Source organism: Bactrocera tryoni, chromosome 5 (assembly GCF_016617805.1).
Source record: "Bactrocera tryoni isolate S06 chromosome 5, CSIRO_BtryS06_freeze2, whole genome shotgun sequence".
In the NCBI taxonomy this organism is placed as follows: Eukaryota; Metazoa; Arthropoda; class Insecta; order Diptera; family Tephritidae; genus Bactrocera; species Bactrocera tryoni.
This window is the reverse complement of record NC_052503.1, coordinates 28,574,710-28,588,872: the sequence shown is the minus strand read 5'-3', so window position 1 is coordinate 28,588,872 and position 14,163 is coordinate 28,574,710. Positions and strand designations below refer to the sequence as shown.

The following is a 14,163-nucleotide window of genomic DNA, read 5'->3' as shown; positions in this document are numbered from 1 at the left end:
TATGTCGACGAACCGAAAACAACTAGGCTTGTGAAAAAGTGCCACCAACGCTGCTGCTGCAGCCGCTACAACAACATCAAAGCAGTTGCATTTGCAACATTGTAGCACAAATCTCTTGCATCGGCTTGCAACAAAGTGCGGCAACTCCATTCCACTCCACTCGAGGGTTCAATAAGTTATCAACAATGCATAGAGGAAGCGATCAACGTTGTTTGGCCAATCGAAAACCAAATAAAATTTTATTATCCAACAAAGTTTTTCGGGTTCATTCGCGCCTCTGGCGTTCAGGCAGATATGCCTACATACAAACATACATATACCGCTGTGTGGGTTTCACTCGTGTTCATAAGCCGGCGCACCGTATGTTTCCACATTGTTGGTGTTTGTATTATATGGAGGCTTTAGATTGCTTGTAAAATAAGCCGAATAATAATAATAAAATATGCAAATAACGGTATCGATAGTGAAATTGAGAAGTAAGTAATAATATGTTGTTATTGGGATGTATATGGCTTTGTAGTTTAGAAATCGGCGATAGAAATCAAATGAAAATGAAGCCGTGCCAAATTGCGGAGAGAAAAGCCAGGAATCGGCTATGAATTGCTTGTTTAAGTGTTGTTCGAGGTCATAAGCTTTCCAATTGAGCATCGTAACCTTAATCTTTTGGTGACATTATTAAATGGAGTCATCATATTGTATTGTCCATTGGAGTGGAGTATCTCAAGATATACTTAGTTGACAGCTTAGCTTTGGATATGTGAGAAAAAGGATAGGTTTTATTAGATTTTCTTTAGAAATAGAGAGGGGAAGATTGGTGGACGAATAAACTGTTGGAAAATATCCATTAGCTCCAGTTTTAGGTTTCCTGACCACTGCAGCGCCTTCCAAGCGGAAGTGGCCACCCTAACTGTAGCAGTAGATCTACTATTCGAGAGCGTCCGGAGCGCAGCCTCTTTCAGACTATCCCCTCAGATAAGTAGTTGGGCAGCAATATTAGCCTTGAGTTCGCTGACTGTGAGCTCAAGACTAGTAAAAGGATGTCTAGACTCCTTATCTATCTCTAGCATCAGGCTATTTTGTGATTAGACTGGTTTGGGTGCCTAACCCCGGCGGTATTGCAGGATACTGTAAGACTAATGAGTTTGCTAGCGCGGGTACCTCAACCTCAATAACTTCGGATTGGGAACGATCAGGAGCTCCGTTTGTTTCTTCCAGTTGGTTCATTACTGGACTGTTGAGATTGTCCAATACTCTCTAATAGGTGTTGTAGTACAAATGAATAAATATTGACTAACTTAAAGAAATACTAGATATCTTTCACTAATTACTTTCACTTGACATCAGTTTATAAGTTCCACTTTCGTCTCTAATCATATGTAACTGCATTGCTATCCCTAACCTGACTATGAAGAATGGGAACAATTCGGACGATATTTATCCGGATGAAAAGTTATAATTAATATTAGTAGATCTTAATAGATTACAGTTTAGACACAGTGGTGCTGAGTGGACAGAGTGCGGACATCAGCTATTATGTAAAATATGGTCGATCAAAGTGAAGCCTGTCGAGTGAAATTTAAGTGTGCTCTATTCACGCTTCAAAGAGCCCAATATTCCCAGCTACTTCAACTAAAGTCGAGCCTTTCAATTGAACTTAAAACAAAAATCTCATCTTATTGTGCTGCAGCCAACAATGTATTTGGATTTTGTTTCCCGTGCTATATTAAACATATGTATGTATGTATCTTGAGGCAAAAGCGGCCTTGAAAGTATCCAATTGTGCTCAATCGAATACAAATATGTACGATGCAGAACCCTGAACGATGCTAATCTGTGAAGAAGCTAGCAACATAGATCTGTTGTTTGTTGTTCATTACTTGGACGTGGTTGAACGTAGTTGGTAGTGGAGGTCTCGTACAGCTCATCGTTCCATTGACTGCGGTATTCGTCGCAAAGTCCATAAATCGTCAGCAAAACACTCCTAAGGCCGACTCATCAGATGATTTGCGGATCTCATTATCCATGCCTCCGCTCCATTTAGCAGGACGCGAATGATGAAGGACTTGTAGAGTTTGGTTTTTGTTCGTCGAGAGGTGACTTTACTATTCCCTTGCCTACTCAGTCCGAAGTTGGATGTCAAGACTGAATTTGTTGTTGGTGTTGATGTTGGTTTCAAGATAGACGAAACTATCAACGACTTCGAAGTTATGACGGTCAACAGTGACATGCGAGCCAAGTCGCAAGTACGCACAGAAGATATTTCATCTTGTTCTCGTACACAACCAAGCACATACGCTTCGCTTTCTTATCCAGTCTGGAGAAAGCAGAACTGAGAGTGCAGTTATTGAGGACAATGATAGCAATATGATGGGCGAACGCCAGCAGCTGTACACTTTTATAGAAGATGGAACCTTCTCTATTTAGTTCTCCAGCTCGAAACATTTTCTCCAGGAGTAGATTAAAGAAGTCGTGTGATGGGGAGTCACTTTGTCTGAAACCTCGTTTGGTATCCAACGGCTTGGTGAGATCTTTCCCGATCCTAATGGAGCTTTTGGTGTTGCTCTACATCAGCGGCTTAGTGGCAGTTTCTTTTCGTTCTATCGAAGGCGGCCTTAACCTTGGAGGGGCATCGTTATTTTGCTGCTGTTTGCAAATCACAATGATTGTTTGTCGAATCGACTAAGAAAGCACGTCCAGGGTTAAAATCGATGAAAAGGTGGTGTGTGTCGATTTTCCTTTCACGATTCTTTTCCAAGATTTGGCACTTAGTGAAAATCTGGTCGATTGTAGATTTTCAAATTCTGAAGCCACACTAATAAGGTCCAATAAGTTTGTTGAAGGTGAGCTTCACTCCTTCACTCACTACGCTTGGTAGAATCTTATATTCGATATTAAGGAGGCTTACCCCACGGCAGTTGCTGCAGATTGTGGTGCCCCCTTTTTTTTGGATTGGTCAGAGCACACTTAAGTAGGTTCCAACAGCCGGGCATGCTTTCATCCGACCCAGGAAAAGAATATTCGGCGCATTACTACTGGCATATGGTCGCTATTGCTCTAAAAGTTAGTCGAAAATTAAGCCTCTTCATTCATTCGAGATCATTTCTAAAACCTAATGACAAGCCCTTATCTTAATAGTAAAGCTAAAGTCTTGACCAGAACTATAAAGTATATAAATTAAAAAAAAAATTATTTTATGAATTTTTGAATGATTCAAATTCCAATTAAGAATAGCAAGAACAGAGATGAGATTTTCACTGAGTTATAATTTGTTTTCGTCTTCATTGCTCATGCCTTTGTTTACCAATCAAATTTAGTACATTCACACAGATACTGCAGACTTGTATATATGTACATACATGTTTACGTTGTGGTATGAATATGGCAACGCTATTTGCAGCCTACCCACTAATTCATTTAGATTTGTTAATTATTTTCAGCCGCTTGCAAACTGTCCATTTCGCCACGGCTGTGTCACTTCAGGTGGGTGACTCACGTGTGAAATCTCAAAAAGTCCGCTTGCCTGCCATTTGCGCGCAACACAACAGCGACAAAGTAAGAAAAAACAACAACAAAAATGCCAAACAAAATCGCAGACCAAATTTGGCAACAAAAGTTGGCGGCACCAATTGGCCATATGCTGTTGTTATGCGGTCGTACATTTATCTGTGCGCTGTCAGTATTACTCAGAAATACAGAAATTTACACCGCAATAACACCAATTTACCAAAAACAAATCCAAACACACACACACATACTTGCAGCCAAACAAAGACTACTACGTTGTAACGAAAATGTATCGCAAAAGCAGTTCAAAGACATGAAAACAACAATTAAATTTGGGTCACATAACTACGCAGTGTCGAATCGCTGGTGCATGGTGAGGCGCGGTGGGGCGGTGGTGTGGTGACGCGATTGTGGTGAATGAGGTGGCGGTGGGCGAGTCAAGGCAGCCGACAGCCGACAGCCAGCGAGCGAGTGTACCGAATTTGCCACTTTGCATGTTGCAAATATATTGACAAATTTCGCACTGTAGTTGTTGCTAATTTTGCTGTTGTTCATTTGGTTGGCATTGTTGTTGTTGTTGTTGTTGTATGGTTGTACTATTTTTTGAAGTGCTTCAGCCATCAATGAATGGCATGAAAATAGCGGGGCAAAACATTAGATATAATAGTTATAGCAAATAGAAGCGGCGGCAAAACAATCATAATAACGTCAACAACAACAACAACAAAAACAATAATAATAATGACAACAAATGCGAAACAAAAGTAGGTGGCAATAGGTGTATATGTGTGTGTGTGTGTGTGTGTATACAACGTGGAAGTGCGCTAAAGTATGTCAGTCAATTCACAATTTGGTTTTCAGGGCAACAACAACAACAAACTACATTAGCTAAATAGACGCCAAAGCAGCGGCTGCAAACGGTTTACTTATTAGCAAATATATGCTAGCACTAGGGTGGTACTACATACAATGGCACAAGCTTAATATGCTTTAAAAATTATCGAAATTTTTAGCAAGCAAATTCATAAAAAAATAAAAAATAATAATAATATAAAAGTTATTATTGAAGCATTCAGTTATCGATAAATATTTAAAAATGTATCATTTAGAGCCAATAAATTTTCGTGTATAGTTTTATAAAGAAATTAGAATCATTTAATAACAAAAACATAGAATCTATTTTATCGATATACCACGTTATCGATAAATGTTAAAAAATGTATCATTCAAAGTTAAGAAAATTATCTTAAAAATTTTATAAAAAATAGAAAAATTTAAAAACAAAAAAAATTAGAGTGTATGCTATCGATATATTTCGTTATCGATAAATTTTCTACACATTTATCATTTAGCGTTACGAAATTTGTCTTAAAAAGTTGTATAAAAAATAAAAATAATTTAGAAACAAAAACGCTAAATCTATGTTATCGATATATTTCGTTATCGTTAGATATTTAGAAATTTATCAGTTAGAGCAAAAAAAAAATTGTTTGCAAAATATTTTATAAAAAATTAGAATCCTTTGAAAACAAAAACTTAAAGTATATGTTATCGACATATGTAGGTCGTAATCGATAAATATTTAAACATTTAACATTTAGTGCTAAGAAAATTTTCTTAAAAAGTTTTTTAAATAAAATAGAACATTTAAAAACAAAAACTATAAATCTATGATGTCGATATACATATGTATTTCGTTATCGATAAATTTTCTAAACATTTAACATTTAGTGCTAAGGAAATTTTCTTAAAAAGTTTTCTAAATAAAACAAAACATTTAAAAACAAAAACCATAAATCTATGTTATCGATATATTTCGTTATCGATAAATTTTCTAACACTTATCATTTAGCGTTAAGAAATTTGTCTTAAAAAGTTGTATAAAAAATACAAATCATTTAGAAACAAAAACACTAAATCTATGTTATCGATATATTTTTTCATCGAAATTTTTTTAGAAATTTATAGCTTAGAGCTAAGAAAATTGTCATGAATGGTTGTAAAAAAAGTAAAAAAAAAATAAAAGCTTTAAGTATTTGTTATCGATATATTTCATTATCGATAAATATTTAGAAATTTAACTTCTGGAGTTATGAGCAATTCTACAAAAATTTCATTAAAAATTAAAAAATCATATAATAACAGAATTTTAATTAAAAACTAAAGCTGATATTTATCGATAAGTTCAGTAATCGATAATAATTTGTTTATAAATCAATCCAATTTAAAGCTAGCGTATACAAATAATTGATCATTTTATTCATAATATCGAGTCTTAGTTAAGTATATTTCAATGAAATCAAGTTTGTTAAGCAGGGTTGCTACATTCACAAATCTTATATTTAAATATCTACATATGTTTGAGACTACCCCAAAGGGTTACTCATTCGCCTAACAGTCAGAACACATTTTTATAACAAAAGCTTGGTAACTTGTACTGAATTTGGTAAATCATATTTGTCAATGGGGTTGCCATCTAAATATTAAAATTGAAAAAAATTTCAGAAAATTAGTTATGTAAAAGAAATTTCACTAAAAACTATCTAAAAACATAAAATAAGTTTTAACACAAAAATATTTCTGCAAGGTTGCCAGATATTTGTAAAATTAATAATTTAAAAAAGAACAAAAAAATTATTTTTAATGGTTAAAAATACAAAGTAAACATTATCCACTTCACTGTCTTAATACCCCGCAAATACTTAGCGTTTTGATGTGCGATAGATGTAGGCCCACCCTAATGTGCTTATAAACATATTGCAGCAAATAAATTTGCAAATCGAAAATCACACTAAAAATACATATCAAAACAAAACGGCGTAAAAATCACATTAAATGTATTAAATTGATGTAAATCGCAAATGTGAAAAAGCTAAAAATAAATCGCGAAAAATCGAGTGGCCATGCATTGCCACAAATACCTCAACTCATGGCCGCTTTAAGCACCAGATATGTATGTATGTACATATACACGTACATATTCATACATATGTATATGTGTATAGCTGTATGCCACATAATGGCAGTCGATGCAAAGTCAATAAACAGAAAACGAATTGTTGGTACACCTTGACACAGTAAGAATGAGCGCTTAAGGAATTACACATTTGCTACACCCGGTACTTACCTTTTAAAAAGGACTCCATTCGAGTAAGGCCACTAAGTTTCTTTTATATGGAGGTAATGGCAATATATGAAATTATTTATAAATGTAGTTTAAATTTGGCGAAGTACAACTCTATGGTCAACAGTAGTGTATAGAGAATTTAGTGGTGCCTAGAACTTATCTGCGCCGCTCAGTAGTCTATGACAAGGTAACTACTGCACTTTGGCCATATAAAAGTTAGTCATATCTCTTTCCATTTAATAGTATTACAAAAGAGGATGTAAACTCTTCATTAAAGTGTTGTGTTTGCCTGAAATTTTCGCTCTCTTGGATTGAAGTGATCTATATTATGTAATTCTAACAATTGTTTGATCGTTTCGCCAATCTCTAAGTTCTCACGAAAAACTGACAACTTTCCTGTGTAGTTTAAGAAAGCGATAACTGGAACTTCATTTTTATGTCTTGAGTGGAGAATCCGATTCCCTAATCGATGACGATGGAGCAGACGTTCCATTGCCCGACCATGAAGAAGAATTTATGTATGCTCTCCTCAATCCACACAAAGGGAGACACCACAATCTATGCCAATTATCGTGGGGGATAAGCCTCCTTAATATCGCATAAAAGGTTCTATCGAGCGTATTGTGTGAAAGATTGAAGTCCACCGTCAACAAACTGATTGGACCTTATCAGTGGGGAGTTAAGCCTGGAAATCAACAACAGAACAGATATTCAACGTGCGCCAAATCTTGGAAAATACCCGTTAAGAGAGGAGCGATACATACACCTCTTCGACGATTTCAAAGCTGCTCACAAAAAGGAAAAACAAATACGGCTGTGTAATCTGACTTTGATCAATAACAAAAGCTCCGTCAGGATAGGGAAGGACCTCTCCGAACCGTTTGATGCCAAACGAGGTTTCAGACAAGGCGACTCCCTTTCGTGCGACTTCTTCAATCAACTATCTGTCATTGGCTTCAACAGCCGCACCGTTATTTCTGCATTCCCCAGAATGGATAGGGAAGCGAAGCGAATGGGTCTGGTAGTGAACGAGAGCAAGATGAAGTATCTCCTGTCATCAAACAAATAGTCGTCGCACTCGCGACTTTGCTCCCACGTCATTGTTGACAGTCCTAATTTCGAAATCGTGGATAATTCCATCTATCTGAGAACCAGCATTTACACCAGCAACAATGTCAGCCTCGAAATCCAACGCAGGATAACTCTTGCCAACAAATGCTACTTCGGACTGAGTAGGCAATTGAGAAGTAAAGTCCTCTCTCGACGAACGAAGACCAAATTATGTAAGTCACTCTTCAACCACGTCCTGCTATGTGGAGCAGAGGTGTAGACGATGACAGCATTTGATGAGTCGGCGTTATGAGTTTTCGAGAAAAAGGTTCTGCGGAAGATTTGTGATTTTTTGCACATTGGCAACAGCGAATACCGCAATCGATGGAACGATGATAGCGGCAACGCTGGCTAGGTCATGTCGGCCGAACGGATAAAACAACCCAATCCCGTTCTGAGAGTATTCGACCAAATAACCGCTGGGTGAAGCAGAAGAAGAGAAAGGCCTTCACTATTACTTCATTTTCATATTAAAGTCAATCGTACTATCAGTCAGATACGTGGCAACTATGTAAAAAAAAAGTTCCAATTTGGCAAGAACACTCCGATTGTTTCGACAAAGCTCTCATGAAAACTTATGAAAACTTGATCTCCGCGTGACTTTACCGCCTTCAGGAGCTCGTATTTTTTAGTGAGTTTCCCGCCAACAAACGACCTAGTAGGGTAACATTCCTTACTGAAAATATGTATAAAATTTGTGTACACCAACTTTCGTTGACGACTGTAAGCACCTTGTTATTGTCTCATAATTGTCGGAATGACGTTTTCGCCGCAATTACAAACAATATTTTTCAGCAGTTCATTGTTTTCAATGTTTTTACGGCGATGCGTTGGAAAATTGCAACCCAATGATGGCTGTATTTAACTACACACACATACACATATGTACATACATATATGCTGTTTAATGTGGCTATCGACGCATGCATCTATGGCAGACAATGCCGCTAAGTGCACTCAGCCAACGAAAAACATGAAAAACGACGCATTAACGACGTTGGAAAACCCGCCATTAACGCGAGAGGGGTTTATCGACCGAGCGCACCTCACCGCCAGTCACCGCGCAGCGTTGCACCTTAATTAAGCGTATAAGCTAAAATTGAATTGGCCGCCGCGCTGCGTGCCGTCTTCCATTAGCAGCAAGCAAGCAGCGACGACATTCCACGCAACACCAAACGGCAAAGTTGCGAGCGAACGCAACGGCTCGGCTGGCCGACAGTCAGCCAGGCAGTCAGCCGCGAGCGCAAGCGATGACAACGCAGCGGGGCCGACGGTGACAGTGCCGTCGACGTTTCACACGAAAATCGTTGTTTACAAACAAAGCTTTTCCAGGTCATCTTTGTTTACATCCAACGAAAATGTGGGTCATTGTAAGCGTATGCGATGTGACGCGACGCAACACGAGCGTTAGCTGAATGAACGAACGAGCGTACGAAGCGTCGAGTACATTCCGGCGTAGACATTCGGTTGTATGTATGTAGATATGTATGTATGTATGAATCACAGCAAGCAAAGTGCCGTATGACGATAGATAAGACAATAAAGTCAATAATAGTAGTGATGGCATCGGCAACAACAACACCAACAGCGATGAACGAATGAAGTTGTAAATATGACGCTGGCAGAGCAATGACGATGTTCCTCCAAATGTGAGCACTTGTTGGGAGTAAACCATTGAATTTGACTACACCTAAAGCTTTACTCTGAGGGTAGGTTGTATAATGCCATACTAACTTTCCAATAAGCTAGGTGAGAATTACACCAATTTGTATCTGTATGAAATATACTTGGCATATCGAAGAATCTTATTTGACTGCTTTCTAAACTCTTTATATCTTCTTTTTATCTCTGAACCGAACCTCCGTATTCAGCAAGGGTTCTAAAATAGTAGGCGATATACATATGTACATATGTTTATTACGGTGCTAAAGAACGAATTCCCGAAGCTACTAGCGAAGTCGGCATTAGAAGCCATTTTTCGCGCGTTCTATTGCGATAATTCGAACAGTTATCCGCTCAATTTCTTAATTAACTTTCAAATAAGCGGTTAAAGCAAAATTCAGCTGACGGTTCAAAAAGATTTATCTCCCCAAAGAATCTATGTACAATGTCGACTAACACTCTTCCTTCAAAATCACGTTGATTGAAGTCCTTTACAGCAATTGGTTATTTTACTACCTCGTGAAAGTATTTTTATTCGTGGAACTAACTTTTGTTACCTTTAACAGAATACTGTCACCGGAACCTTTTTTCCAAAATGCTAAGAAATGAGTTCACTCTCTTATATTTGAGGAGCACTGTAGCTATCCAATCGATTCTGCAAAAAAACGTCGTTTCTTTGTGGCACTCCTTTCGGTACTCTATCTGTAGTCTTCATGAACTGAATTTAATGTCCGTACAAGTCCACTTTTTCATTATCACAAACCCGGATTTACAGGCAGTGAACAACTGTTGCATGGAAAGAATTCTGCCGAAGATCATAATTTTATTTACCGAAAGACCTTAATTATTTCTTTCGAACATAAAACAAATGTCTTTGTGATACCTATTATAATCCATTCTCCCGAAATATATATACAGACTAATTTTTTTCGTCGAGTACAAATTTCCTTTTCTAATTTGCTAATAGCTGGATGTCAAGCATTTAAAGATCATTTTTTCCTTCGTCTCGTCCACTGGATTTCCAAAGGCTTTGCCTTTAACGAGTAGTCCTTTCTATCGCTTTTCTTGTCAGGTGGTGATATCCGTCTTTGCTTTACAGGAGTATCAACCACCCAGGCAAAGGCCTCTTAACAATTAGCTTGTCTAACTGTTCTCAACGTGCTCTGTGGTTGATCGTCCTGCCTTTGATATAAAAAAATCTGGCATATTAGTAAGGTTCAGTAAAGTGAGTGAACGATGATTCAAAGAGTTTTCATGTGTTTTCAGATTTGAGGTTTCAGTTATACTTTAGCTTCGAGGAGCTAACAGTAATATTAATATATGCTGCCTCATAGCGGTTAATGAATTTTTCGTCCTTCTAGATCTGGTTTTATCTCTCAGAAGAAACAATTTAACAGTGTGCCTTTGCAATTAGTGGGCACTTACATAATCTCACTGTCTGGTTTTAATAGTTGTTTACTTCGAGTCTCAAATAAAGCAATCAGGTACGTACTAATCCCTAATCTTTCATTATTTTCAAATATTTCTATATTTTAGAGAATTGCTGAGCTAAAGGACCAAAAGTCTCACGAGAAGATGAATTGGACCAGCAAAATTATTAAGTTGTGTTAGATAAAACCCGATTCAGACAGCCAACCGGCTGTGGTCGCTAACGTATCTTAAGGTTTTATCGAAGATTGTGAAGTAATGCTTCGAGGAGTCAATCCCTGACTTGCTCAATAAGCAATAATGAGTACATTTGCCGACTATTAAGAATCAAAAGAAATGACATAAGAACTACGTAAAGTGTCAGCCATTTCTAGGTTTCATCCTTTTCTTTTAAAGAAAAAGCACAGAAATTCAAATTCAATTGGGAATGTTTATTATCATTCGAAAGTACATTCTTTGGCATTTATTTTTTTAAGATTATCTCATTCAAATGTTGGTCGCGGCTACGCCTCAGATGATCCATCCGTTGAGTTCAATTTTCGATTACTCCTTCGAACATTTCGCCTGGTAATTGGCGAATGTCACGCGCGTTGTGTTTCTCCAAGGCCTGATTCGAAACATGATTGTACGCATAGACTTTAGACTTTACATATCCGCACACGAAGAGGTATAACGGTGTGATAACACACGATCTTGGTGCCCAATCGACCGGTTCAAAACGTGAACGACTCACCGACGTGTTCTCTACCTAAACCCATTGATTGATGCGATGTGTAGGAAGTGGCGCCGTCTTGTTGAAACCAAATGTCCCCGAGATCATGATTCAGATATCAAATAGTCGGTTGTAATGGCGTGTTTACGGTTTCCATTAACTCTTACGTTCTCACCAGCATCATTTTTGAAGAAATATGGACCGATGATTCCACCGGCTCACAAACCATGCTAAACCGTTGGGTTTTCTGGATGAAATGACAGCTCTTGAATCTCTTCAAATGCGGCATTTTTGTTTGTTTCCAACCCCTTTGGCCAGAAACGGCCCAATCGCTGAACAAAGTTTGGCTCGAAAACGTCGGATCTTCTTGGCACTTCTCAAGAGCCTAGGTTTAGTTACGGCATTAACAAAAAGTGATCTAAGCTTGTAAGTATATGTATGTCAGATGCAAATAATCTTCATGTCCCTAACAAACACTTAATATTTCTTTAAACCAACTGAATTCGCACTACTTTATTTCCGAGTTTTTCTTTAAGATAGAAATTCAGAGCTCCCGCGGCACATGCTTCTTATGACCCTCCATGATCAAGATGTATTTATCTCTGTTTTCTTTCTTTTAGCTTTAGAAAATCATTCCAGTTCACAACAGTATGTCGAAATGAGTTCCATAGTAGGATTAAAATTCCTTACTTTCACAAAAACAACAGCATAATTTCAACTCTCAAGCATACAGTATCTCCCAAAAGTCCATAAACATATAAAATCTTTAAGTGCACATACCCCAATGTGTTCGTAATTAAGCGTATATAAAATTCCTACTCGAGTGCTTGGAAAAACAAAAGAGCAACAACAACATGTGACTTCGCAGCGGCATTCGCCAGAGCAAAAGAGACGAGGAAAACTATGCAATTTGAAAGTTATTTGTGTCAATGACAAATATGTAATTTTGATTGCTGAAACATTGCAAACACAATCAGCGATCAGCAGCAATCATAAAAAGCACCAAAACACAAAGTCAACGGGTGAGTATCACTTTACACACACCCATACATACACACGCAAATGCTTGCAAATGGCAAATCAAAAGCATTTGAAGAGAAAAATCAAAACAAAAGCCAACCAAATGAAAAGTCATTGCGATTGCAACAATGCAGCAATTATCGTTGCAGCTGTGTTTGTGGTTGTGGCGCGCGCTGTTGTTGCAACAACGGACATGGCAGCGGTGGAAAAGCCTTGCTTGGAATGCGGTGCAGCCAATTTATTAGCGATGCTTTGGAAAATTGTTCAGCGAGAGAGAGAATGAGAGGGAGTGAGAGGGAGTGAGAGAGACGTGAGTGTTGCACAAAGCAAATGAGTTGGTAACAAAAACAATAACAATTTTGGCCGGCGGTTAGGATTGCCAATAGTTAATAATTTGTTATAAGAAAAAATTAATGTTTTGCTTACCATTATTAACGCGTTGTGGCTCCGTAGAGCTTCTGAAATTAAGAAAAAAACAATTTCATTGTTATGAAAAATATTTAATATTCTGGCTAAAATAATAGTCTTGTTCACCTAACGGTTGTATGTATCACCTAAACCTAAGCGAGATAAATAAGGGTTATATTTATATAAATGATCAGGATGACAAGAAAAGCTGAAATCGAAATTTAGGAGTTCGTAGATGGGCGTATTCGGACAACGGCCACGCCCACAAGGCCTATAAATTGCGAAAACCCATACATTACAATAGCCAAGCCGAAATTAAGATGTAATTTATCACAAAAACGAGAAGCACCTGTGGCTTGGAAATGTTTAAAAAGTGGGCGTGGTGCCTAATAGATTATATTTATATACATACATATCCCACAAATCATGCAAGCTATATCACCTAAATTTCCAAAAGACAAACCTTTCCGGCAATTCCTCCGAAAACGTGAAATCTGATGATAACCACACCCACTCCCCATATAACGGTTTTGTTAAAAACTATTAAAAGTGCGATAAATCGATACCTAATTAAGCCAGAGACTTGATTCCAGCGTGATAAAAATGTGCTTTATATGAGCCGGTGTGAAAAATTAGACAATGGGCGTGACACCGCCCACCTTTATGTGGAATCACAAATCTCCGGACCTATTGCACCAATTTAAACCAAATTTAGTATTTGGCACAGGATTACTTCAAACTCACGTTCTCCGGTTACTACTGAAAAAAGTCCTTCGCGAAAAATATAGCGACCCTGTTACTTCTAAGCGCAATATTCCATCCACAAGTCCAAAATTCGAAAACGATTACAATCTTCACGACAGTGTGCCACCTTCCCGTTAGAGAAAAGCTCGTTCTGAAGCAAATAGTGCTGCCGTTCAGGCCAGTGTTGAGGTTAATTAGAATCAGTCGGTACAGGATCGTACTATACAAAGTCCGGTGTGTTTTACGGGGGACATAACCGTATACAGTTGGGTCTCTTCCCGATGACAACATAGCGAATTTTGGATGTGATGCTGCATCCGTATAAGCTTGTTTTTGGTAGAATAACTAATGCCGACAGACCGTTTGAAGCGTCCAAGCTTTGCCGGTTGGGCGCTGGCAATAATGGAAGGCAACGACGCTTTTCATTGCAAAATCATCTGCTCAGATG

The 14,163-nt window shown here is 37.8% G+C and overlaps 1 long non-coding RNA gene across 1 annotated transcript in view; it reads right to left on the bottom strand.

Moving 5' to 3' along the window:
- Window positions 1-13,014, bottom strand: part of LOC120776664 — a 193,176-nt gene extending 180,162 nt beyond the window's left edge. The window contains exon 1 of the long non-coding RNA XR_005705450.1: window positions 12,990-13,014. This is a non-coding gene — a long non-coding RNA (uncharacterized LOC120776664). The remainder of the gene's footprint in view (window positions 1-12,989) is intronic.
- Window positions 13,015-14,163: the final 1,149 nt, after the last annotated feature.